General features: G+C 26.0%; 1 protein-coding gene across 2 annotated transcripts in view; it reads right to left on the bottom strand.

Annotated features, from left to right (window-relative positions):
• The window catches only part of LOC126740436 (TWiK family of potassium channels protein 7), a 375,063-nt gene that overhangs the window by 299,190 nt on the left and 47,966 nt on the right, over window positions 1–27,907 (bottom strand). The gene's annotated exons all lie outside the window — the stretch shown is intronic.

The following is a 27,907-nucleotide window of genomic DNA, read 5'->3' as shown; positions in this document are numbered from 1 at the left end:
ATTTTACTCAATTGACACTTTTATCAATTCTCATTCTTCGTTCTGCTAAAACTTATAATCGTCTGTTTTTTATTTTTCTTATTAATGTCTTTATTATTTTAATTATTTTTAAATAAATTTCCCTTTTTTTCTATTAAAATTTAGGTTTTTCTTCTCCAGGCAGGTTTTTTAGTTTTTTGTTTACATTTCAATAAATTAAAATATATTCTCTTCAATAAGGTGTTTGACAACTTAAAACAATAATAATAATAATAATGTTTCTTTATTTAGCATCATGCTACAAAAAATTACAAAGAAAGAAAATTTTTAGAATATAACTAAAAATAAAAAGGAAAATTTAAATGGCATATAGTAAACTAACAAATAGGTATTATAGGTATAAGTATAAATTATACCAACAAATGACAACAGATAATTTAAAAAATATATATATAAAACTTAAAACTATCATAAATTTGAAACAATAAAATTTAAGACCTTAACTAAGATAAAAAAAAAAAAAAAATATGTAAATATAAAGAATTTAAAACCTAATCTAGAGCCTAAAAAATTTAAAATTTAAAAATATAAAACCTTAAACTATATTAAAAGAGTAAAGATAAAATAATAAAACACAAAGCAATACAACCAAAATAAAACATTTATACCTTATACCTATACAATATAATATAATTTAATTTAATTTCTTGGGATGGAATATATATATCTTTTTAATGTTTTTCTAAATGTGACTAGGCTTTCACTGTTCTTTAAATGTATTGGCAATTCGTTAAAATATTTGAGGCCTTTATGGAGAATGGTATTTGTCATTCTGTCTGAAGTATGTCTCCCCATTAGTACAAAATCCCCTCGCTGTCTGGTAGCATAGTTATGCAAATCACTAAATATTGTGATTTTTTCGCAAATATATTCTGGTAGCAATTTATTTTTTAATTTAAAAACAAACATACATGTATTAAACAATATTTTTTGTTTTACTGCCAAAAAGAATTACTGCCAATTAAGAACGTAATTCTATCTAGGAAAATCTGTTTTCAATAGAATTTCTGGAAACTTAAAATTCATTTCATGTAAGATTTTTAAGCCGTCTTATCTGGGAATATTCCCTAAATATCCTTTATTTTTTAATGTTAAAAAAGTACTAATTTTTGTCGGAAATATTCTCAGATTCCTAAAAAAAGAATTTTTAAATGACTCTAATACCTTGAAATAAATGTTTTCGTCCAGGAACTTGAAGTTCTTATGCATCTTCCAGTTGGTTTATTTTTTTAATATCCTGGATAAAACAAAGTCATACCAAAAATATTTTTGTATACAAATATAATTTGTTAAGTTTCTTCTTACAATTGAAATATGAGTTTTTAATATTAAAAAGAAGAACTTATGAAAAAATATATTTTTCCAGGCAGGTTTTTTAGATTATTGTTTACATTTCAATAAATTAAAATATATTCTCTTCAATAAGGTGTTTGACATCTTTAAACAATTAGGAACGTAATTCTGTCCAGGATATCCTGTTTTCAATGGAATTTCTGGAAAATTAAAATTCATCTCACGTATATATTCATTTCAGAATATCCATTTATAGGAGTAAAAAATACTTATTTTAATAATTTTCCAGGCAGTACTAAATTCTTAGTTCTTCCAGACCCTATTGCAGCCATTTTACTTTCTACTATTCGTGAAAAAACTGCCTTAAAAAACCCATATTAAAATATCCAGGTAAAATATTGAAGTTTTTTTTCTGAATATTTAATCCATTATATAATAAAATATATTTGAAATCTTTGGAATGTAGGAATATTACGAATAAAAAATTAAAAAACTTACATTTTTAATATCTATATAAAATATTCATTTAAAAGCTCAAATTAAAAACCAAGACTAGAAGCTAAAAATCAAAATTTTCTGAAGAAAACGTATTTTTTTTCTCAAAGATATTTTGACCTTAAGATCAGTTATATTAATAAAAATAAGAAAAAAATCCAATAAATAAATATACAGGGTGTTTTTAAGGCGCTTTCTACACGATGGAACTGAACCACATTTTAGACCAGGAGTTCATGAACACCTAAATAATGAATTTCCGAATATTCTGACCCATGTTATGGCCTTGCTGCTCGCCAGATTTAAGGCCTTGCAATTTTTATCTATAGGACTATTTTAAAGAGTTGGTGTATTATGACAGATCAGTAAATACTCTAAAAATACTTCACAAAGGAATTGAAACTTGTTGTAACTTAATTTTAAGAACCTTCTTTTCATAAATACCATATATTAATTGAATTTTGAACAATCCTATTATCAGACAAACCAAATATCTTACAATACCCCCCAAAAAATAAAAAAAGGCTTTACATTTCATAAATAAGATAACAAGCCGGATTTATTTTTTATTTTATAGAAACAAATAAAATTTTATTCCTAAATATTTATACCCTTTTTTCCCGAGTAACCTCTCTGAACAAAAAACACGAAAATAAATTTTAAAAGAAAACGAAAAACAAGGGATTTTTCAGGGGTGCTGACACCCTTGTTGTGCAAAGAATCCCATTTAAAAAAACAAACAATTCATTCATTATATTATTACAAAAATAACATTACAAGAAGTACGTTCCTTCATCATTAAAATTTAAAATTTTCTTGTGCCAATATTTGCCCTTATAGTAATTCTGTCTAGGAAAACCTGTTTTCAATAGAGTTTCTGGAAAATTAAAATTCATTTCAGGTAAGACTTTTAGGCAGTTTTATCTGGGAATATTCCTTAAATATCCCTAAATTTTAATGTTAAAAAAAAATGAATTTATGCCAGAAAGATTCCTAAAAAAAATTGAAATGTCTGAAATAAGTATTCTTGTCCAAGAACTTGAAATTCCTATGCATCTTCCACATCGGACATTTTCTCAATGTCCTGGAAAAAAACAGTTATACTATAAATAATTTTTTATCCAGATTTTTAATTTGTTATATTACTTGTTACAATTGAAATATGAGTTTTTAGTATTAAAAAAAAAGATCCACAGAGAACTTGAGAAAAAATATATTTTTTATTAGGCAGTATTGCCAAAAATGTTCTGAGTTTCCAGAACAATAAATACATAAATATATAAATATAATTTTAGCTCTTCTAAATTCTGGAAAAGACAAAAATTTACAGCCTCTGGAGTCAGAACAGTTTTCTTCCAGGAAGTTCAAGATATTTTAAAATTGTCTTATTAAAATATTGTTGATTTTCCCCCCTAATAAATATATAATTTTTTTCAGGCAATTTTATTTTTTCTAATTTTCCAGAGTGTATTTTAGATTTCAATTAATTAAATCATATTTTCTTCAATTTACAAAAAACGTAATCCGTCTAAGAGATTTTGTATCTTTAGGAGCATCTAATACATTGTTCTAGGCAGAATCGCTACGAATATTTACACTCAGGAATATTTTATTATCTTACTCTCTCTACTTAAATCTATAATGATACCGTTCGATATACTTAATTTAATTCAAGTCTAATAAGTTTTAAATAAAATAATTTACTTGAGATCAGATTTTCTTTTATATACCTAGTTTCTTCTTTTCAATATCCTACCTAACTTTGTTATGATAATTAAATTTAAAAAACATAAAAGCAATGAGAAGACCTACTTTTTTTTTTAAAATACCTAATTTGAACCAATTCATTTAAATTTATATTTTCTTTAATTTTAATTAGTTTTTCAATTTCTATCTTTGTCCTTATTCTAAATTCATCTTGTTGATCCCTTGGAGTAATTGGGACCTTAAGAAAGAACAAGTTTTTCTGTATATTATTCTTATTATTTGTGTTTAAAAGTTCTTGATTTATATTTTCATTATAAAGTAGATTTATTATATTTATGTGAATTATTTAAATAATTATTATTTAAACAAAAGCATATACGATTGAAATGATTTTGATTAACTAAATTAAATAAGTTATTTTTTGTATTTCATTATTTAAATTACTTTTATTATATCTATGAAATTAAATAATTTCTCTTTATAACGCTTTACTTGCTCTTTCTAAGATTTTATGTGTTTTATTATTTTTGTTTGATGTGTGTAATCTTAAACATTTTATTAATAGAGCTATATCTTTAATATCCATTTTAATACTCTGGAACAAATGGTACTGGTACTTCTATGTCGAGGCCAAAGAATAATGTATCTCAGACAACATGGTTTCTGGTTTTCAAACCACTAGTTAGATAAAATTAATACACTGTGCATAACTTAATGAGATATAACACCCATTTTGTTTTTCAAGATATTCCAAAAACTTGCAAGATGCATGAATAATTTTCAAATTATTGAAATTATGCAAAGAGTTGATCATTTAATTTAATCATTTAAATTAACATTTTATTTCGTAGACTCGAAATATGAAAAATATTTGCAAAATATAAATATTTTCCTTGCAGATTATTGCTTGGTACAGCCAATTTTGTCAGAAATGTTAAAAAATTTTAAATAATAAGCCACTAATTATAAATAAGTCAATTTCTTATATAAATTGATAACAAAACATTCCATTAATTCCGACAATAAACTAATAAAGGAAATTGTATATAGAAACAAGAAATAACAAATGATAGCAATATAGTTTTTAATTTTATTTTTAATATTCTCGAACAAATATAATTGTTGGTACTCCTATGTTGAGGTATTCTATGTAAGTATTCTAATAGTTCTATGTAATAAAATTAATACACTGTGCATAACTTAATAAGATATAACACCCATTTTGTTTTTCAAGATATTCCAAAAACTTGCAAGATGCATAAATAAATTTCAAATTATTGAAATTATGCAAAGAGTTGTCTTCTCTGGGTTTTTCTATTTTTCGATTTTTTTTGGGTGCAAATAAACAATTTAAGTATGGAATTTCCTTTCATTCAATTCTTTTACCTTTCATATCGATGTTTTTTTCGCTGTTTTTCTTAGGTGCTGAAAAACATTAAATACGTGGATTTCAATTGCCTGGAATAATTAACTTTTTTCCTCACAGGCAATTTTTTTTCCAGTTTTTCTTGGGTGTTAATCTTGAGTACTTCAAGATGTGAATTTCAATTGCCTTGAAAATAGGGTTTTTTTCCTATTAAGTTCATGATTTTCTATGCACTGATGATTTTCTATGACTCGAAATATGAAAAATATTTGCAAAATATAAATATTTTCCTTGCAGATTCTTGCTTGGTACAGTCAATTTCGTCAGAAATGTTAATAAATTTTAAATAATAAGCCACTAATTATAAACAACTCAATTTCTTATATAAATTGAAAACAAAACATTCCATTAATTCCGACAATAAACTAATAAAGGCAATTGTATATAGAAACAAGAAATAACAAATGATAGCAATATAGTCTTTAATTTTATTTTTAATATTTTCGAACAAATATAATTGTTGGTACTCCTATGTTGAGGTATTCTATGTAAGTATTCTAATAGTTCTATGTAATAAAATTAATACACTGTGCATAACTTAATAAGATATAACACCCATTTTGTTTTTCAAGATATTCCAAAAACTTGCAAGATGCATAAATAAATTTCAAATTATTGAAATTATGCAAAGAGTTGTCTTCTCTGGGTTTTTCTATTTTTCGATTTTTTTTGGGTGCAAATAAACAATTTAAGTATGGAATTTCCTTTCATTCAATTCTTTTACCTTTCATATCGATGTTTTTTTCGCTGTTTTTCTTAGGTGCTGAAAAACATTAAATACGTGGATTTCAATTGCCTGGAATAATTAACTTTTTTCCTCACAGGCAATTTTTTTTCCAGTTTTTCTTGGGTGTTAATCTTGAGTACTTCAAGATGTGAATTTCAATTGCCTTGAAAATAGGGTTTTTTTCCTATTAAGTTCATGATTTTCTATGCACTGATGATTTTCTATGACTCGAAATATGCAAAACATAAATATTTTTCTCGCAGATTCTTGCTTGGTACAGCCAATTTCGTCAGAAATGTTAATAAATTTTAAATAATAAGCCACTAATTATAAACAAGTCAATTTCTTATATAAATTGAAAACAAAACATTCCATTAATTCCGACAATAAACTAATAAAGGCAATTGTATATAGAAACAAGAAATAACAAATGATAGCAATTATTCAACCCTCTGATCTGGAATTTCGAGGGGCAGCTTAAAAACAATTAATTTCCTTTTGTCGGACAGATAAAGATCGAGTAATTTCCGAAGAAAAATATCAATCGATAGCACCTGTTTATAACCAAATAAATCCTTTCACACACACATTAATACAAATTAAAAAATTCTTGTTGCAATGGAGGGTTTTTTATGTGTGCGCTGTTTTTTTTTTGCACTAATGAAAAATCGCTGACCTAAAATAGCGGACGGTTATTAAAATTTTCCGCTCTCATCGTCCGATTTTTATCTGTCAGTGAGAAAGTAAAATTAATTATTTTGAGCAATAGCCGACCGTCCGATCATTTTAGAGTTCAGCCCAACGGGCATCAAGGTAGAATATTGCGATCATTTATAATTTTCGTATTTTACGGTGCTGCTTTTTGAGTAATTGATTCTTATAGTTTTTCGACTTTAACTGCTTATTAGAGTGCAATAATATAGGACTTTTGTTTACTTTATTTCACTTTTTAGGACTATTTTAGATCATACTGTAAACCATTATGAAAAAATAAGAACTAATAGTTTGAAATATTTTTTAATTTGTATATATGTTTCTTCTCACATTATTTAATTTTTTTCTCAAGAGGTTAAGGTAATGGTCTTATTTTTTCAGGTAAACCCTTTAGAAATTGATTTTTGATGATAAATTTTTCTAATCAATTGAAATCTGAGTTTTTGCATTCTTTCCAGGCAGTTGTACTAAAAAAAAGTCTAATTTCAAGACCAGGCATTTATTTATTTATTAAATTTAAAAAAATTATATTCTTTTCCAGGCACTTCTACCATTAATAAATTTTTGTTTTAATGAAAGAGTAAAACTTATTATTTTCAGTAGAATTAGGAAAAAAATTAAGAACAATAATTACTATTAAAGAATTCAGAACACATGATCCTCTTAGGTCTCCAATATAAATAGTTTTTTTCTGAGTAGTTTAAATTTAAATTGCTTATAATTCCAGGCACTTCTGCCAGTCAGAAATTTTTCGAAGAATTTTTTTTTGTTAAATATACTGATATTAGTAGTTTGTTATTTTTTTAAAAATTACCTAAATTAATTTAAAGTATGTTTAAACTTTTTCAAATTTATAGGTTAGCTGATTTTTGAGTTATAGGCATTTTGTGAATTTTTTGTTAAGAAAATCTTTTAAAATGAGATTTTTATTGAAAATGAGTAATAAAAAATTTATATTTTGGATTTAAACAAAAAAGGTTAAAGTAAGCATAAAATCAACTTAAAATAATTTGTATAGTTTTTTTAAATATAAAATGGTTAATTTGTGGCTAAAGGAATTATGTTGTGAGTTTCTTACTTTAACTAGTAATTTTTACTATATGTATATTTGACATTTATTTTTTTTAGTACCATTCTATAATTATCATAAAAAAAAATTCAATAAATTTTTAAACATAAAAGTCATTACAATTTAAACATTTGCTTGCCTGGCTCCTTCACCAATTTTAAAACGTTATTCTTTATAGTTCTCTTGATGCTCTGCAATAAGTCTTTAGTTTTCTTAAAGAAGTAAATTATGTATTTTTTATGTATTAAGAAATGTAACGTTATTTTGACTCTTTCAAATCTTAAATATCTCTTAAACCATTGATGATTATAAATGATTTATTTTTTTTTTGCAGTGGTACTTAGTGCTAAGGCATACTTACAGGTAGAAAAAAGAACTATTTTGATATCTCTAAAAGTGTAGAAGCTATGAGGCCTCAAAAATGCTCCTACCTGGCTCCTTCACCAATTTTAAAATAAACGTCTCTGTAACTCTACTTTATCAAGTTTAAAAATTCTACGGTATCCTTTTAAGTAAACCATATTATTTTTAATGATAATTTCAGTTGAACAATTTATTAATTTCTTATAAGTATGCGCTTTAAAAACTCTGAAACCACTTGTTACATTTTTAGTATTAATCCGCTATTTCTTAAGCTTATTACATACTTATTTGCAGAAATAAGTTATTTCAGTAACTTCAAGAACTTGAACGCTATTATTTTCCAAAAATACATTTATCTGGCTCCTTCACCAACGCAATAAAAAAAAATTCTATCTTATTTGATTTTTTTTGATCAAACGCAATATTTGATTTCGTATTTGAAAATATATTAATATTTCTTATAGGATATGCTAGTATTAAGAGTAAAGGCGCCAGTGATACCAAATATTTACCTATATTTATTGTTTATATTAGTCACGAGTATTAATAATAAAAACACTATTGATATTTATAGTCATGTCGTATTTACTAGTAGCAAAAAAAATATATATCTCTGAAAATATGCAAATTGGGACATTTAAAAAATTTTTTTGTCCGGCTCCTTCACCAATGTTGTACTATAAACCCCACCAACTTTTCTATTATTCTAAACATTCTTATATTCTTTAATTCATCTATCCAGAGCAAATCATGTAATTAAAAAATAATAATTTGGTTGTTTTAAGCCTAAATATCACTTAAGCGATTTTTGTTGTTTTTTCAGTGTCATTTAGCGCATTTTAGTATTTACTAGCAGCAAAAAAAACCTTTTTTAAATTGGTAAAAATATATGAACTAAAACGCTTTAAAAATTCACTTATCTAGCTCCTTCACCAATGTAACAAATATTTCTATTAACTACTGTAATAAATTGTAATTTTTGGTTTGATACATTTTTATATTATCTGATATCATAAAAACTATAAAGCTTCAAAAATTTGCTTCCCTGGCTCCTTCGCCAATTTTAAAATATAAACCCCGATAACTCTCTTATTTATCCTTGATATTTTTTCGGCATTATTTAGAGTAAATTATATATTTTAAAGGAATAAGTGACTAGTTAGAAAAAAAATAATTTGACTTTTCAAACTCTAAATATCTCCTAAACCATTTTAAAAATTGATGTTACCTTTACAGTCATTTCGTGTTTACCGGTAGTAAAAAGAATAATTTTTATATCATTAAAAAAGTGGAAATTAGAATGGGTCAAAAAATTGCTTTTCTGGCTCCTTCACCAATTTTACTTTATAAACTAGGAAAATTTTCTTCAGAGTCCTGCAGAGTAAATTATGTTTTTAAAAGTAAAATGTGATGTAGTTAAAAAATAATTTACTCTTTTAAATCTTAAATCATTTGAACAATTTTTTACTATTATTAGAGCATTGTTTAACATAATTTCGTACTTACTAGTAGCAAAAAAAATTTTTTTTTACTTTGAAAACATGGAAACCATAACACTTTAAAAATTTACTTGCCTGGTTCCTTCACCAATTCTAAACTATAAGTAACCGAAACTCACAAGCTACCTAAACGATTCTCCTCAAAAATTCCTTCGTTATCCTTTTAAGTAAATTTATACGTAAATTTAAATAATTTAACGTTTTTTCACAATACTATATCACCTAAATATTTTATTATTTTTTTTTAAATATGTTCCGTTCAAAAACTCTTTTTTAATTCTTAGCATTTACTTACTATTTTTCAAACTCATTACGCACTTATTTAAGATTACTTTAATATCTCCAAGGACTTGAAAGCAGTCACAATATTTAAAAAATACATTTGTCTGGCACATTCACCTATAAAAAAAATATTTCTACGTTATTTACTTAAGTCCAACAAGAACCATTTTTATTTCTCTAAAAGCATGGAAACTATTACGTGTCAAAGAATTTCTTGTCTGGCTCCTTCATCAATTTTACGGTATAATTCTTGATATTATTCTTATTAATTTAAAACCTTTCTTCAGCATTCTGCAGAGTAAATTATGTTTTTAAAAGTAAAAACCGCTGTAGGTAAAAAAATATATATTTTTTTAAATCCTAAATATATCCTTAATCATTTAATTAATTTGTATTATTTTTACAGCATAATTTAGCGCTATTTTGTATTTACTAAAGCAAAAAAAAATTTTTTGTACCTTTGAAACTAAGGAAACTGTAAGGCTTCAAAAAATTTACTTGTCTAGCTCATTCACCAGTTTTAAAATATCGTCGTAACTTTCAAGCTACTTATTTGACTGTAAAGATTCCTTCGGTATCCTATTAAGGGTCTTTAGTACATTAACATTAATTCACAATACGATATCAATTTAATGTTTTATTAATTCTTTTTATATATACCTTCTGATCATAAACCCTGTTAACACTTATCTTATTTTTAGGAATTACACACGGTTTTTACAAATTTATTAAAAAAAAAATACTTTAGTATCTCCAAAGACTGGAAAGTTGCAAAAATACATTTGTCTGGTTCCTTCACCAATAAAAAAGTTATTTCTATGTTATTTATTCGTGTTTATTTTGTTGATTAACGAGAAAAAATATTTAAGTTTTCTTAAGGATTGCTAATAAAAAGAAGAAGATTCATTCATACGAAACAGAAGAAACTTCATTAATTTAAAATTCTATGGTTCATCACAGTCACAAGTACTAATAAAAATATCATGATTTAGCGCCATCTCGTATTTACCAGTGTAAAAAAAATTTCTTGCATCTTAAGAAAAATAGAAACCATAGCGCTTTAAAAATTTATTTGTCTGGTTCCTTCGCCAATTTGAAAACATGAGTCTTTGTAACTCCTTAGCTACGTAATTAAATTCGCTTATTCTTTTGGTATCTTCTTGAGTAAATTATGCTTTTTCACAACACAATTTCAGTTTGATATTTTATTGATTTTTTAAGTCTTAAGCCACTTATGTAATTTTTACCATTCAATCATGACTTCTTAGCCTAATTTCGCATCTATTTACAAATAAAATGCTTCTCTAAGTATAATAACTTCTGATAAATCTTGAAAGCTATAAAATATAAGAATTATACTTATCTAGCTCCTTCACCATTGTTAAAAAATATTTTAATACATGATACAATGCTACAAAATATTTATTTATTTCTACAATTCATTGCAGCCACAAGCCTTAAATTATTGTAATTAAACTAAGGCAAACCCAAACAGAATTACACTTCTTGGCAATAAAGCTTATGGGTTGCCATCGATTAATCATTTGTCTCGATTTACATAAATAGCAATTCCGTATACCTTGCGAGAGATAGATAGGAGGATTACAAATTGGCCCACCCGGTGAAAACGCCAACTCCCAAAGGCTTTGCCGAGAGTTAATAGAATTAGGTTAAAATCGATGTGGGGGAGACGAACTTCTCCCGGTGATGGATCGGGTGTCGAAAAACCCCACTATGATTTATTTAATTTTTTTTTAATATTATGATCAGTGAGTCTCTCTATCTCGGTCTAAAGCAACAAATGGGAATCTATCGGGAGTCTCCTAATTTTATTTGTAAAGGCACCATTTAACCTCAACGGTATATTTATTTTCTTCTCCTTTTCAATGGAGGAAGGCAATTCGACGAGAGGAAGGCTAACAGACGTGACTCCTGAATTCTGAAGGGCGAGAACAGGAAAAACAGTCGTATAGGTTAAACATGCTTTTGCAAGGGATTTAAAGGGATGTGACGGCACGTTTTTGCTGTTTTGAATATTTTATAAGAAGGTCCGTGTTATACATGTATATTTAGGGATATTAGAAAAATCGTCAATTTTAAATTAATATGTAAAATTAACAACGACAAGAAATTATATTCGAAAATTCCCTTTAAATTTTTGGAAGAAAATAAAAATTCAGTGTTATGGATAGAAAAGGCTAAAATAAGGTAAAAATATATTTAGGGATTTCAAAATAAATACTCCTTATTTTCTGCAATGATTCTTATCTAATCCAAATTTTTAAATTTAAAAGCAGACTGTATCAATAAGATAGATACAGTCTTCGAAGATAGATAGAATAGATTTGTCTTTTCCTATTGGAAAAAAATAGTAGTATTAATGAACTTTATTTAATTTGCATACAGATGCCATATTATCTCCACTAGTAGTATTTAAATATAGGATCTGGTGTGCAAAAATTAATATAAAAAAATATGTTTTCCAGAGTCAAAAAATGAAAAACTACTTTATCGGCATAACAAAAACAAAACCCTTTAACAAGACTTGCTGCTGGTAGATTTCTACTAATATACTTAAGACTTAAATGCATAATTAAGATGTACACGATTGACATTTGGAACCTTTTACGTCCACAAATAATTGACATGGGGTTTGTAGAAAATTCGTGATCCTAATCAGTGTATATATTAGAGGCTTTCATACACAAATTTAAAATAAAGTTGAAACACCTCGTATCCAAAACGCATTAAAGTTTTTGCTGTAACTGTGCATATCTGTTATCTGAAAATGATATTGAAATTGGAATTCCTTGAAGTATGAAAAGTCAAAATACCCAATAATTAAATTAAATTCAATTGCCTTCAGTTTTCAATAATTTAAAACCTCACTAGAAATTTAATTTATCAAAAATGTAAATTGAATAGTATATCGTATGCTATATATGTGATACCGGGGTCATTTTATCACAATTTGAGGTGTAGTGATCGAACTTAAAGCCTAGATATGTAAATCCCTTGTAATTTTTTTAAATGCCAAAATCTACTCTCATTTGTAAAAAGATCATCTCATTTATGATATACGTATATTCTCACCCATCATTTTCTTAAAAAGATTTTTTTTTGAAACAATTATTTTCTGCAAAAAAACCTGAAAAAAATGTTTTTAATAATCTTTGTTTTCCAAAATAATACGCATAAATAAGAGCTGGTTTTGTTGCTTATATACAATCTAATAAACATAGTTTGTTTATTTAAATTTGATATTATTATATATTAATAAATATTTAATACAAAAACATTGCTATAAGCTTGTATATTATAAATAAAAAGCAGTGATTTTTCAAAAGAGTTTCTCACTGAACAAATGTTTGGGGTGGGTGGGGGGGGTATGGGTTGTGTTGATGAAAAGCAATGTTTTTGCAGAAAATATTTATTTAATATTTAATTTAATAATACTGCTTATTTAAATTTGACATAATTTCAAGTATAAATATTTAGTATAAAAACAAAGTTATTAGATTGGATATTATGGACGAAAAACAGTGATTTTTCAGAAGAATTTCATCATATTTGAATTGTGGTAATGGAGTTTAAAAACTAGATTTGTAAATTCTATGTCATTTTTTTTAATGCCAAAATCGTCTCCCTTTTTTTAATAGAATAGTATATGACATACGTATATTCTACAGTTTACTAAAGATACCTTATCCGGTTAATAATTATACCAAAACCAAAAATTTTCTAAGAGATCGTTAAATAAATACATATAATAACATATGATTTAATGAGATGATCCTATATGTTATTTTTTAAAAACCTATTTACATATTATATAAAATATGATTATAAATAAAATTTTAATTATCTAAAAAAGTACAAGAAATGCAAGTAAGAATATAAAAAACCTGCCACAAAAAATATTTATTTTAATTAAGGCTTAATTCAGTTGGAGCCTATGCATAATTTTAATGGACATGACTAACGTTTGGGATTTTATAATTTTACTTTTCAATAAATTAATATATTAATAAAATCTTTGGAAATATAGATTTTGTAGAAAACTGGTTACCTCGATCAGTCTATATAATTAGTATTAGTTTATTTGTGAATACATTTATAACTAAAATTCACTTTCCTTTTTAATGTCCAATAATTTAAAATCTCATTAATTAAAATGTAACTGAATAATTAAAATTTAAAGAATTGAATATTTTTACATTCCAGGAAGTTTAAGAAATTTTGTCTCATCTTTATTCATGTGTTATCTGGAAAAATCTTAGATTTCTAAGTCTTTGAAATAAATATTTTCGCCTAGGCACTTTAATCAAAAATAACTCAATTTTTTCTTATAGTAATTTTTCCTGTTATCCTAGAACACCCAAAAAAAATATATTGTAACTTCCAGGATTGAATAAATATTTTTTCTTGAATTAGTTTTAAAATATTTCCAAGTAGTTTTTCCAGGATTATTTTTAAGTTCAATAGGAAATTTTATTCAGTTGGGTTTTTAATATATAGGAATAAACAAAAAATTTAATTGTTTTTAAGAGATTCTAGATTGTAAACTAATTTTTCCAAGATATCAAAATTCAAAAATAGCTTTTAAGCAGTTTTGCTAGGAAATACTCCATATTCTGTGCTTAGTATTTTCTTTCAGGCAGTTGAATCTAAATTTTGAATACTTCTACGCAATTATTCCAGAACACTTTTTATGTTTACCAAAATTTACTAAATTAAACACCCCCTTAGAGGAACTAATTTGTTTAAAAACTTACTACTTGCCTTATATATAAAATATAATCATAAATAACAACAAATGAAGTTGATTGAAATAATTTACCAAAATACAATACATTTGAAGTTTATGGGAAATTCATTATCCTCATCAGTCTATACAGGGTGTCTACTATAAAAACCGCCAAACTTTAAGAGGTGATTATACAAGTCATTTGCAACAAAAAAGTCGTATAACATTTTTTCGAAAAGTTGTTAGTTCTTCTGGTATTTAACATTTTTTGACTTTATCAAATTTCTTTGTTTTTTTTATATAAACAACAATATCTCCGTTTATCTTACAACCACATAAAATTTAGATATACCATCTGAAAGAAAATTAAATTTGCTATAAGATGAGTATATTTAAGTTTTTGAGTAATTTTGTATACCGGGTGTTATCAGAAGTTAAATGTAACATTTGGGAAATGTGCAAGATTAGTGGTATCTTCTTCGTTATCGTTTTATCTAAAATTTGGTAAATAGGGATGTTTTTTTTTCAGAACAAACTACTGAATTTAATATGCTTTCCAATGATATACTTACTTTTGTGATAGCTATTTGTTTTCACAGCAATATCATGGGCAAAAGAAAGAAAACCACAAAAATTTAAAATCTTCAAATTAACGTTTTCCTGCGCCTGTGCATATCTTTTAACAGAAAATTCAATTTAAATTAGAATTCCTTTGAAGCAGGTAAAGCTAAAATACCCAAATATTAAATAAAATTCAATTTCCATGAATAATTTAAGACCTCATTAAAAATATAATTTGCGGTGTTGCGACAGTGTCAGCCAATAAAAAAAGCTAATTGAACTTAAATAGGAAAAAAATTATAAGGATTAGAGACATGCCGAATTCAGACGTGTATACAGTGTCGATTAAATTTAATTATTTAAAAAAAAAAAAATATTTTAATTATCTAAAAATACAATAAATGCACGTGAGAAATTAAAAACCCTGCAGAAAAATTCATTTATATTCATTTTAATTAAGGCTTAATCCAGTTAAAGCCCATGCATAATTTTAATGAACATGACTAACATTTTGACCCATATAAGTCTATACGGAGATTTTAAAATTTTACTCTTCAATAAATAATCAAATCTTTAGAATTACAGATTTTGTAGAAAATTCCTTACCTTGATCGGTTTATATAATAATTGTTTTTTTATACACATTTATTAACAAAAAATCATCATATATCGTTTCAAGTTCATTTGACAGATTTTCATAATATAATAACTAACTTTTTTGATAAAACCAATTGTCTCTAGAGTTCGATTAATCGAAATTAAGCCAAATTACATAAATCTTATATGCAACAACTAAATTATCAACCCAGCAATATAACGTTACGTTCCCCAATAGGGAATTCGAACCGCTCCGCCCTTTTAATCTCGTAACATTTTAATATTTGAAATTCCGCACTGCGATTGCAAAATTCCATTAATTCCGATTCTGTGAGAAATATTTCTTATCTCCCTTATACTCCATTAAATCCCCAAAGGTTCGAGAATAAACTGCTTTTTCTCGGGGAATTTCTTGCTGATGAACATGTTTCTAATTATATATACAAAAACACTTTATAATGTGATGCTTAAGCATAATTTAAATGTACAGGACTAACGCTTATTTATTATTTAAAATAAGCACGTTAAGCAAGTAACTTTCCGAGTAATATTAAGTTCAAAGTTGAGCCTAAAAGTAATTAAATAAAACAGCACACGTTTAACCTTAACATACTTTAAGACATAACACACTCCCCTTTTCACCGTTAATTAACTAGCTTTACTTTGTAAGTATGAACAGGTGAAACTTTGTAAACACCCTTTGCTTTATGTAAAAACTTTTGAAATTAGGATAAGAACATTTTGGGTGCCACTTTACCTATTTTTTTTATGAAAGCCATTAAATTTATGTGAAAAGTTTCTTGTGTCGTAGCTCCAGTTGATTCAATTTGTTAACAATGCAACTACATACTGTTCTAATTCAATTTATAACACGGTTCTATATATCATCAGGAAAATTAGTAAAAGTTTCGCCTGCATGTGTGAAATAGGTGAGCAAATTTCAGGAATAACTAATCCGAAATTGTTTAAGTTAAATTGCGTGCTCCCTGTTAATTTGAGAAACTATCTAATGTGTTTTTAATTGAATTGGTGTTGATTGCATGCTGAGAATTTATTGTATTGTTGTAATTTGTTGTGTTAATTAATGAGGAAGGTTATTTGTTAGTAAAAATTTAAAAATGTACTTATTTGATAAGAAAAATCCAGGAGCTAAAATCGGGAGGACGAGATGGCCATCGTTGGGGCTGATATCCAATATCAAAGATTTTAATTAAGTATTTATATTTTATGTTTTTATGACGTGTGTTTTTGTTTGTTCTTTTGTATGTTTTTTTTTTAATTTCACTGGCTTTGTCTACAAAATATCTAAAATTTTTGTTTCCAATAAAGCAAATAATTTTTACTATTATTTTATTTTTGAAAGATCCACTACTCTAGGACCAAATAAGCAGGAAACAGAGAGGGTCAATTAAAGACACCATCCTAAAATAATTATTTTTTCACAAAATTTTATTACCTATTTCTACGTTTTTTCTTATTACTTTATGGATATTTTTGAAAATGTCGATCTTAGGTCATCAAAACGTAAAGGGTTTGAATATTTTGTACTGTTACTATTTGTGACTCTTTAAATTTTCTTCTTGATATTTTCATTTAAATGTTCTTAAAAAAATATTTTTTTAAATAATTAAAAAGAAACACACCGTTCCTTCATTATTAATGGATATTCTAAAGATTTCTTAAGGAATTTTCTTATCCAGTAAAAGTTATTTAACTTTTTTGTTCAAAATTATCATCCTTAGGGAAGTGTAGGAATTATTTGTTAAATTTCTCTTTAATTTTAAATATAATATAAATGCAATAAGTATATTCTAGGAAAATATTTTTGAATGTTTCAATGGTTTTGAGTTTCAGCAGTATAATGTAACATTCTTCATATTAACAAATAATATTTTTCTTTTTTAAATATTGATTTATTAGCTTCTGGCTGATCAGGTATTTTTAACCAATAAAACAATGCTTACTAGTAACCAGTTTTTATATCCCTAAAAATTAGAGAGGATCTCTATACTTTTTTTTACATTATTTACTATATCCTTTGGACAAATCTGTCCGTATCTCAAAAAATGGTCAAAAATTTTTTAATATAATTGAGTGTTTACTAGTATAATTTTTTTTATATTTTTAATATTAAAAAAAAGTCCCTGAAAGAAAGAGCGAATTTTACCAATAAAAATAGACAAATATTGTCCAGGGAAAAATTTATGTAGTCAGAATATTCCTTGTACATTTACATTTTTCCCACATATTTTTGAAATCTTAAGGAATTTCTCCTTAATTGAAAATTTAAGAACATTCCAAATATTATAAAAAATATAATATAATAAATAAATACACATATATATAAGGAATATAAAAAAACACATATTCCATGAGATGTTTATTAAAATATTTTAAATAAAAATTTTTGGTATACATGCATAACAACATAAATGCTGTTTTGAAGCTAAATATTTAGATATAAAATTATATCAAAACAATCCTTACTATTTAGTAAAATATGACGATAAAATATAAATAAAATATTAATAAAAATAATAAAAGGCATTTTTATCTTAGACAACAATTTAGTGCAAAAAAACCGTTTTTCATTAAACATACCTTTACCCCCCCACCCACCCCAAACATTTTTCCAGTAAGAACTCCTTTTGAAAAATCACAGTTTTTCGTCCATAATACTTAATCTAATAACATTGTTTTACTATTAAATATTTATTAATATACATATATATATAATTATATCAAATTTAAATAAACAAACTGTGTTAATATATTAGATATTAATAATGAAACCAGCTGTTATTCATGCGTATTTTGGAAAACAATGATTTTTGAAAACAATTTCTTACTGGTAAGTTGTGTGGGGTGGGTGGGAGGGTAAGGGCAGGTTTATTGAAAAACGGGTTTTTGTTTGCAGAAAATAATCGTCTGAGACAAAAATGCTTTATAAGAAAATTATAGGTGAGAATATACGTATATACTGTTTAAAAATGGGTGAAGATTTCAGCATTAAAAAAATTGACAAGGGATTTACATCACTACACCTCAAATATGTGATGAAATGACCCCGATATCACATATATGCAACTGTGTAGAATGCGATATTCTTTTCATAAATGTATATATCTTATAGTGTAATAATAGAATCTAAAACACAAAGAAATCTAGAAAAAAATAGGAAATACATTGAGGTGTATGAATCAATAATTATACCAAAAAAAAACTTCTTGTAATTTTTTAAAAGGGTAATTTAGGGTTATTAAACATTTCTTTACATAATATAAATAAATTCAATAATTTTATCAAGAAAACCAAATTATTTAAAATTTTTTTCAGGTTGTCAAACGTGAAACCAAAGACACCTCAGCTGCCTGATTTAATTAAATATGACAAAATATAGATAAAATGGTTAATATTATTTTGAATTTTTCATTCATGGATTTTTTTGTCTTATATGAATAATTTGCTTCATTATTAAAAAAAAAATTGTAAAATTTGTAGCAAAATTAAAAAAATATTATAAAAGAACAAAAAAAAATCACAAAACAGATTGCACATAAAAACATAATAAATTAATAAATATTATAAATTGAGAATATTGTTATAATAATTTAAGGTTTTAAGGACAGAATATTTTGAAGAAAAACATAATTTTTTGTTTCACTAAATATCTACATTATCATTGACCAATTCCAACTTTGCCATTTTTAGAACATTTATACATCATCTGCAGATTGGTAATAAATATTGACATTTTCGTACCCAATTTCTTCAATTAAACTGAACTTCCATCAATTGTAATATATGTATTAGCATAAATCCTATATACTGTATATAAATTCGTATAGGGAACCATAAACATTACATCTAGCTGCCAATTAATCCTGCCTTTATACCATATAAAAACTGGCCGTAAAACACAAAAAAAAACATATTTCCCCGTCTGCTGGGGACGCACTTTCCCTTTTAGTCCCTTTTCATTATTAAAATCTACTTTTAACGCTAAGCCAAGGTCCCGATTATTTGTCTTTTTGTTTATTTTTTTTCCAGTCGGGGTTTTCGAAGCGGTCCTTTCGAAGAATTTTCATAAGTACATTTTAATTGGAAATTTAAAAATTAATTAGGGCTTTCAGTCGGTTTTTTTTATTCAACCAAATAAACTCTAAATTCACTTTACGCCGTTAAGAATTTATAACAAAGGAAGTACTATCGAATGACAAAACTCAAAATTCAAAACCGTTCCTCCCCAAGTTTTAATTGAACTCATGCCGAAATAGAACGTCAACTTTACGGAATTAAATTGGATTTCGATCGGTGTGCCAATTACGTCTTTAAATTAAGTTGCTTTCGTTACTTTGAATGTTAAAACGAAGAAAAATTTATGGTGAAATGGTCGCAAAAAGGATGTCTGAGCCAAGAGAGATCGAATGTTCATTGACCTGTATAATAAATCAATATGCAGATATTTTAAAAAGATAAGTGGTTTAAAATTTACCTCTAGAGCGTTGATTATCAAATTTATGCAATATTAATCAACCAATTGCCTAGAATTATTTTTTCGAGGAAATTGAGAATTTTGAAATAAGTGAAAAATAATCACAATGCCTGGTTACTAAGAAATCCAAAAATAAAAAATAAATGATTGGAATTAATTCAAATTTTTCCTTATAGTTTAGAAAAATTCAGTACAATCATAATTTCTATTAAAAACAGATTTATTTTTCAGGTAATTTATGACTCTTAAAGAGGCCTTAATATTGCTTAAAATTTATTAAGATATGTATATCTTGTATTTTTTGTAAATGTTGAAATAAATTTAAAATATTACCCAATCAATTACCTAAAATAATTTTTCTTTTTTAGGCAACTTGACAAAGCCTGGGCAATTAAAAAAAATTAACTACCTACAATTAATATTTGTTTTTTTAAGAAAAAGGCAGTAAAAAATTAAATTTCTTTAACATTCCAGGAAAATTAAGAAAATTGACTTAATCAACTGCCTGAAATTAATTTTATTTTCCAGACAACTAGGACTAATGTTTGAAAAAAAATATTTGTTATATATTTTATAAAAATCTAGAAGAATTAGCTAACCAACTACCTTAATGTGTTTCTCTTTTTCATGGAGTTTAAGGCTTTAGGAAACCTGAACAGTTAAAAAAATTGCCTAGAATTGCCTAAAACATTATTTCTAAAAGTTCCAGAAAAACTACATATAAGCAACTGCTTTAAATTTTTTATTTCCAGGCAGTTCTAACTTCTTGGAAATGTATGAGTAGCTAAAAACCAATCAATTGCCTTTAAGTATATTTGTTTTTCAATTTTTGTTTATAGAGAAGCGTTAAAAAAATCAAATGCATAAAAATATTTTTCTTTTTCTTCAGGCAAAAAATTACCCAATTAACTGCCTAAAATAAATCTTTCTTTTATTCAGAAAATTTAGCTGCTTAAGTACCTCAGCTTATTTTTTAGTTATCCAAGTTCTTAAAAATTTTAGTTAGCAAAAAAATCAACTACCTAAAAATAATTTTTATATTCTTATAGGGAGTAAAAAAATAAAATTTGAAGGAAAAACAGTATAAATCTGAGCAGTTCAAAAAGTTTTATTTTTTCTTTTTTTATAGGCTGTAAATTTTTTTTCATTCCAGAGAAATCCAGAGAAATTACCCATCAACTACCTTCAACTATTTTTCTTTTTCAGGCAATTTAAATCCCTCAGAAAACTAGGAGAGACCTGGAAAAAAGTCAACTGCCTAAAATTTATTTTTACAAATTACGTTACTGCCTTAGATTATTTTTCGTTTATAGATAAATACAGAGTTTAAAAAAAGTCTGGTAATTATAAAAAAATAAACTGCTTGTAACTATTCTTTTGCTTTTCCAGGCATTCCAGAATCCAAGTCAACTGCCTAAAATAAATTTTGCAAATTTATGCAATAGTAATCAACCAATTGCCTGGAATTATTTTTTCGAAAAAATCGGGAATTTTGGAACAAGTGAAAAATAATTCCCAATGCCTGGTTACTATTGCAAAAAAATCCAAAAATAAAAAAAATAGACGGTTAGAATTAATTTATATTTTTCCTTAAACTTCAGAAGATTTAGATGATTCTTTTTAATTTTAAAATTAATTTAAATATTACCCAATTAACTACCTAAAATGATTTTTCTTTTTAATGCAATTTGAAAAAGCCTAGGCAATTAAAAAAAATTAACTACCTACAATAGATATTTGTTTTTTTAAAAAAAAAGGCGGTAAAAAATTGAATTTATTTAACAATCCAGGAACTTAAGAAAATTGACTTAATAAACTGCCAGAAATTATTTTTATTTTCCAGGTAACTGAAACTAATGTTTTTTGCGAAAATACATTTTTTTTTAATAAATTTTATATAAATCTATAAAAATTAGCTAATCAACTACCTTATTGTGTTTCTCTTTTTCATTCAGTTGAAAGTTTTCGGAAAACCTGGGCAGTTGAAAAAAAATAAATTACCTAGAATTGCCTAAAATTTATTTCTGAAAATTAACTGCCTAAAATTGATCTTTCTTTTATTCAGAGAATTTAGAAAATTTAGCTGCTTAAGTATCTCAGTTAATTTTTTAGTTTTCCAGGTTCTTAGAATCCTTATTCAGGGAAAAATCAACCACCTTTTAAAACTTTGTACACATATTCTTTGGACAATTTCATTGGACACCTATTCTAGCGTTTTTCAAAATTTGTACAAGATTTTGAGAAAAAAATATTTTTATAAAAAAAAATTATTTTTCATTCTAAAAATTCGACAAAATGTGCATAACTCAAAAATTTGAACAGCTATAATTTTGAAAATTTGCACACATATTCTTCGGATAATTTTATTTGATATTTATTTCAACGTTTTTCAGAGTTTGCACAAGATTTTGAGAAAAAAATATTTAAAAAAAAAAATAATTTTTTATTCTAATAATTCGACAAAATGGGCATAACTCAAAAATTTGACCAGCTTTAGTTTTAAAACTTTGTATACATATTCTCTGGACAATTTCAGTGGACACTTATTTTAGTGTTTCTAAAAATTTGTACAAGATTTTGAGAAAAAAATATTTTTATAAGAAAAAATAATTTTTTATTTTAAAAATTCGACAAAATGTGCATAACTCAAAAATTTGATCAGCTTTAGTTTTGAAACTTTGTACACATATTCTCTGGACAATTTTATTGGACACTTATTTTAGTTTTTTTAAAAATTTGTACAAGATTTTGAGAAAAACATAATTTTATAAAAAAAAATAATTTTTTATTCTAAAAATTCGACAAAATATGCATAACTCAAAAATTTGATCAGCTTTAGTTTTGAAACTTTGTACACATATTCTCTGGATAATTTCATTGGATACCTATTTTAGTGTTTTTAAAAATTTGTACAAGATTTTGAGAAAAACATATTTTTATAAAAAAAAAAACAATTTTTTATTCTAAAAATTCGACAAAATGTGCATAACTCAAAAATTTGAGCAGCTTTAGTTTTAAAAATTTGTACACATATTCTTTGGACAATTTTATTAGACACCTATTTCAGTGTTTTTAAAAATTTGTACAAGATTTTGAGAAAAACATATTTTTATAATAAAAAAACAATTTTTTATTCTAAAAATTCGACAAAATATGCATAACTCAAAAATTTGAGCAGCTTTAGTTTTGAAACTTTGCACACATATTCTCTGGACAATTTTATTGGACACTTATTTTAGTGTTTTTAAAAATTTGTACAAGATTTTGAGAAAAACATATTTTTATAAAAAAAGATAATTTTTTATTCTAAAATTTCGACAAAATGTGCATAACTTAAAAATTTGATTAGCTTTAGTTTTGAAACTTTGTACACATATTCTTTGGACAATTTTATTAGGCACCTATTTTAGTGTTTTTAAAAATTTGTACAAGATTTTGAGAAAAACATATTTTTATAATAAAAAACAAATTTTTATTCTAAAAATTCGACAATATGTGCATAACTCAAAAATTTGATCAGTTTTAGTTTTGAAACTTTGTACACATATTCTCTGGACAATTTCATTAGACACCTATTTCAGTGTTTTTAAAAATGTGTACAAGATTTTGAGAAAAAAATATTTTTTATATAAAAAAAAATTTTTATTCTAAAAATTCGACAAAATGTGCATAACTCAAAAATTTGATCAGCTATAGTTTTGAAGGTTTGTACACATATTCTTTGGATAATTTTATTGAACAGCTATTTTAGCGTTTTTCAAAATTTGTACAAGATTTTAAGAAAAAAATATTTTTATAAAAAAAAATTATTTTTTATTCTAAAAATTCGACAAAATGTGCATAACTCAAAAATTTGAACAGCTATAGTTTTGAAACATTGTACACATATTCTTTGGATAATTTCATTGGACACCTATTTTAGCGTTTTTCAAAATTTGTACAAGATTTTGAGAAAAAAATATTTTGATAAAAAAAATAATTTTTTATTCTAAAAATTCGACAAAATGTGCATAACTCAATATTTTGAACAGCTATAGTTTTGAAAATTTGTACACATATTCTTTGGACAAAAAAATTTTTTATATTGTTTCAGGAGGTAAAAAAATTAAATTTTTGGGGAAAAACAGTAAGAATCTGAGCAGTCCAAAAAGTCTAAAATTCTTTTTTTTTCTAGATAGTTAAACATTTTTTTTATTTCAGAGAAATCCAGGGAAATTACTTATTAACTACCTTCAACTATTTTTATTTTCCAGGCAGTTTAAATCTCTCAGAAAACTAAGACAGAGCTGAAAAAAAGTCAGTTAACTTAGAATTAGTTTTTCTTTTCCTACACGTGCTTGAACTTTTTTTTAATTCCAGAATAAGTACACAACTGCCTTAAATAATTTTTCTTTTTTAGATAAATACAGAGTTTAAAAAAGGCTGGGTAATTATAAAAAAATCAGTTGTCTAAGAATAATTTTGCTTTTCTATCAGGTTTCTTAAGAATTCCAGAGAAATTTAGAAAAATAAGCCGATCAACTGCCTGGAATTATTTTTTTTAATTCCTGAGTAATCCAAAATGTTGATTTTTCCATATATTTTAAGAAGTTTTTGTAGAAGCAATTAAAAAACAATGCCTAGTTATTTTCTAGGTGACTGTATCTTGCTATTTTTCTTCAGAAATTAAAAAAAAAAAACGAAAAATAAGTCTGCTTATAATTTCTGTTTTCAAGAACCATAAACATTTATTCGCTTAAAAAATTAATAAAAATCCTCTATTAAAATGAAAAAAAGACAAGTCATAAGGTTTACCCACCGTCAATATAAATAACCCCAAAGGTTTAACAGCCAAAGTAACCGAGAAAAATCCCGGAAAAATACTCTCCAATAAAGAACCTCAATCTCCCCTTGAGGGATCGCAGGCCGTCTTTTTTCTCTATACGGTCTTTTGGTGGCATCTGCTTTTAACGTCACACGATTTTTTCTCATATTGGCTAAATCTTTTGCTGACCCCGAACGGGGCCGCACGCACTTAAGGCGAACTTTACGGAAAAGTTAACCCATCAATCTTGCACACGAATTTTATGTAGGACATTTTTCAAATAATTAGGAAAATGCATTGAGTATATTTAATAAGAAAAACGTAAGCAGTTGTTATGTTACTAGTGTGGAAAGTCAAGGATTTATTCAACTAAAACATGATTTATGCATAACTTAAATGGATACAGCTCTCGTTTATTTATCAATAAAGTTAATCCGGAAAAAGTTTTTTTTAGGACAGAGGGGATTTATCTGGTGCTCATGAAGTGGCACCAAAACATTCTCACTTTGTAATTTATCGAGTTTAACCCGTGAAACTTTTGGGCAATAAAATGAAAAGATGCGACATCCGGGACGAGAAATGAGGGTCAAACTTTCCAAAAACTAAAAGGATAATATAAAAAAAATTCCCTTGCTTTAACTTTTAAAACTCTCTTATATTTATTATTCATTAACACCTAAATTGTTTAATTAATTTACTGGTCAAAAAACGAAAATACCCTCGTCCATCTTCCCTATATAAATTTCCACATATCGAACCTGCAAGAGTTCGAAACTCCCTGATAAACGAAAAGTTACACAATCCCGTTTGTTTCGACTAACTTTCCATGGTTTTGTGGCTAAAAGTTTTGTCAAATTGATTCTGGTGAAAACTTATCTTGTTAGAAATTTTAGGTTCAGTCAGAGATTTTGGGGAGGCAATTAGTTGTCGGACATATTTTGAACTTTATTAGTTGAAACCGGCATCATTTTGTTGCTAATTTGAATTGTTTAAAAGGAAGCTCCAGTTTAAAGTGTTTGTAATAATATAAAGGGAATACAATAAAAAATGTACGTTTAAATTATGTAGTAATTTTTTTTGGTAAAATTAGGCAAAATCTTGATACTTTGCTAAAAAATAGTGTTCCTTATGAAAAAAACGAAAATTTTGTAGTAGATTTTTTGTAAGAAACGTGGGTTTTAGGGAAAAATGTCCGAAACAAAAAATAACTATCTAAAATTTTAATTCCAGGACTATCTCTGTAAAATCAAATGCGCAGAAGATAGAAGGCTTTAAAATTACCTAAAATTATTTTTTCCAAAATTTCGTCCTGAAACAATTTGTTCTCACTCTTTTAAACATTTTCAAAGTTTAGTACTGAAAAAAGCCTACAAAACGGATCCACTATCCAGATAGAGCGTCTTTTTTCCAAAAATCACATTATATCGATATGAATGGCACGTAATAATTAACTGAAGCTATTTTATTTCAACGTTAATTCACGTACATAACGTTAATATACGTGAATGCAGCATGTAATTTATTATTATTTTTTTATTATTCCCCCCCCCCTTGGATGATTCTAGTTAACTTAAAAATTTTCTGGATTCTATTTCTTACAAAATCTACTCAAATTAAAAAAAAAATTTAAGAAGTTCACAAAAAAAGTTTTAAATATAATTGTCTACTTATTGTGTACTACTAATTGTGTATATCAATAATTGCACGAGATTGTGGGCACCAAGGACACTAAAGGTTCCTGTCACGTTTTTATATGTTTTTGCTCTAATTCCGTTTTTTTTGTTGCATTAAAGCGGAATATTTTATTCCAATAAACTTAAGCAGAAACATGTGCTTCTGTTTTTTTTTTCATATGAGCCACTGTCTATATTTGATAAAGTGCAAATTATTTACTTTTACTTTTTAATAATAATGTATTAGTTTGGACAAAGCCCATCCTTGGTAAATCTGAGCCTAACCGAGAAAGTTCTTGAGCTACAAAAGTTGTTTGTATATAAAATTGCTCCATAGAAAACACCTGAACTTTAGGTGAAAATCCTATTTAAATGTCTGTAATAGTTTTTGAGCTATTATGCATTAAGTTTACACTTTTGTGAAAAAAACCTTATCAAACAAAACTTGCTCTAACTCAATCAGTTTTTTTACCTAAAATAATCTTTTGTATATGAAAACAATCCTTAAAAATGCCATTATACTCTCCTTAAAAAACATGAAAATCCCTCGAAAGGTTTTTGAGTTAAGCTCAAAAGTGGTATGTCAAATCTTATTCTTAGCCTGGGCAAGGTCCGTCCTTGGTAAATCTGAGCCTAACTCAGAAAGTTTTTGAGCTATAAAAGTTTTTTGTATATGAAATTGTTTAGTAGGAAACGCGTCAATTTCAAGTAAAAAACTTACTTAAATACCTGAAATACTTTTTGAGTTATCTTGCCTTAAAATTACGTCTTTATGGAAAAAATCTTTTCAACCAAAGTTTGCTCTAACTCAATAAATTTTTCACTTAAAATAATATTTTATATATAAAAATAATTCGCAAAAGTGCCCTTATCCTCTGCTGAAAGAATCATGAAAATCCCTCAAAAGGTTCTTAAGTTATGCTCAAATGTCAAATCTCGTTCTTAGTCTGGGCACGGTCTTTGGTATATCTGAGCCTAACTCAGAAAGTTCTTAAGGTATAAAAGTTGTTTGTATATGAAATTGCTCAACAGAAAACGCCTGAACTTCAGGTGAAAATCCCATTCAAATGCCTGTAACAATTTTGGAATTATTGTACATTGAAATTACACTATTGTGAAAAAATTATGAAAATCCCTCAAAGGGTTCTTGAGTTATGCTCAAAAGTGATATGTTAAATCTCATTCTTAGTCTGGGCACTCTGAGCCTAGAGTCTAGCCTCTGAGCCTCCTTGGTAAATCTGAGCCTAACTCAGAAAGTTCTTGAGCTACAAAAGTTGTTTGTATATGAAATTACTCAATAGAAAACGCCTGAACTTTAGGTGAAAATCCCATTCAAATGCATGCAATAATTTTTAAGTTATTGTGCTTTGAAAATACACTTTTGTGAAAAAAACCTTTTCAAACAAAAATTGCTCT

The sequence above is a fragment of the Anthonomus grandis genome, chromosome 9 (genome assembly GCF_022605725.1).
Source record: "Anthonomus grandis grandis chromosome 9, icAntGran1.3, whole genome shotgun sequence".
NCBI classification, from domain to species: Eukaryota; Metazoa; Arthropoda; class Insecta; order Coleoptera; family Curculionidae; genus Anthonomus; species Anthonomus grandis.
The sequence above is the reverse complement of the archived record's forward strand: the minus strand, read 5'-3'. Positions and strand labels throughout refer to the sequence as shown.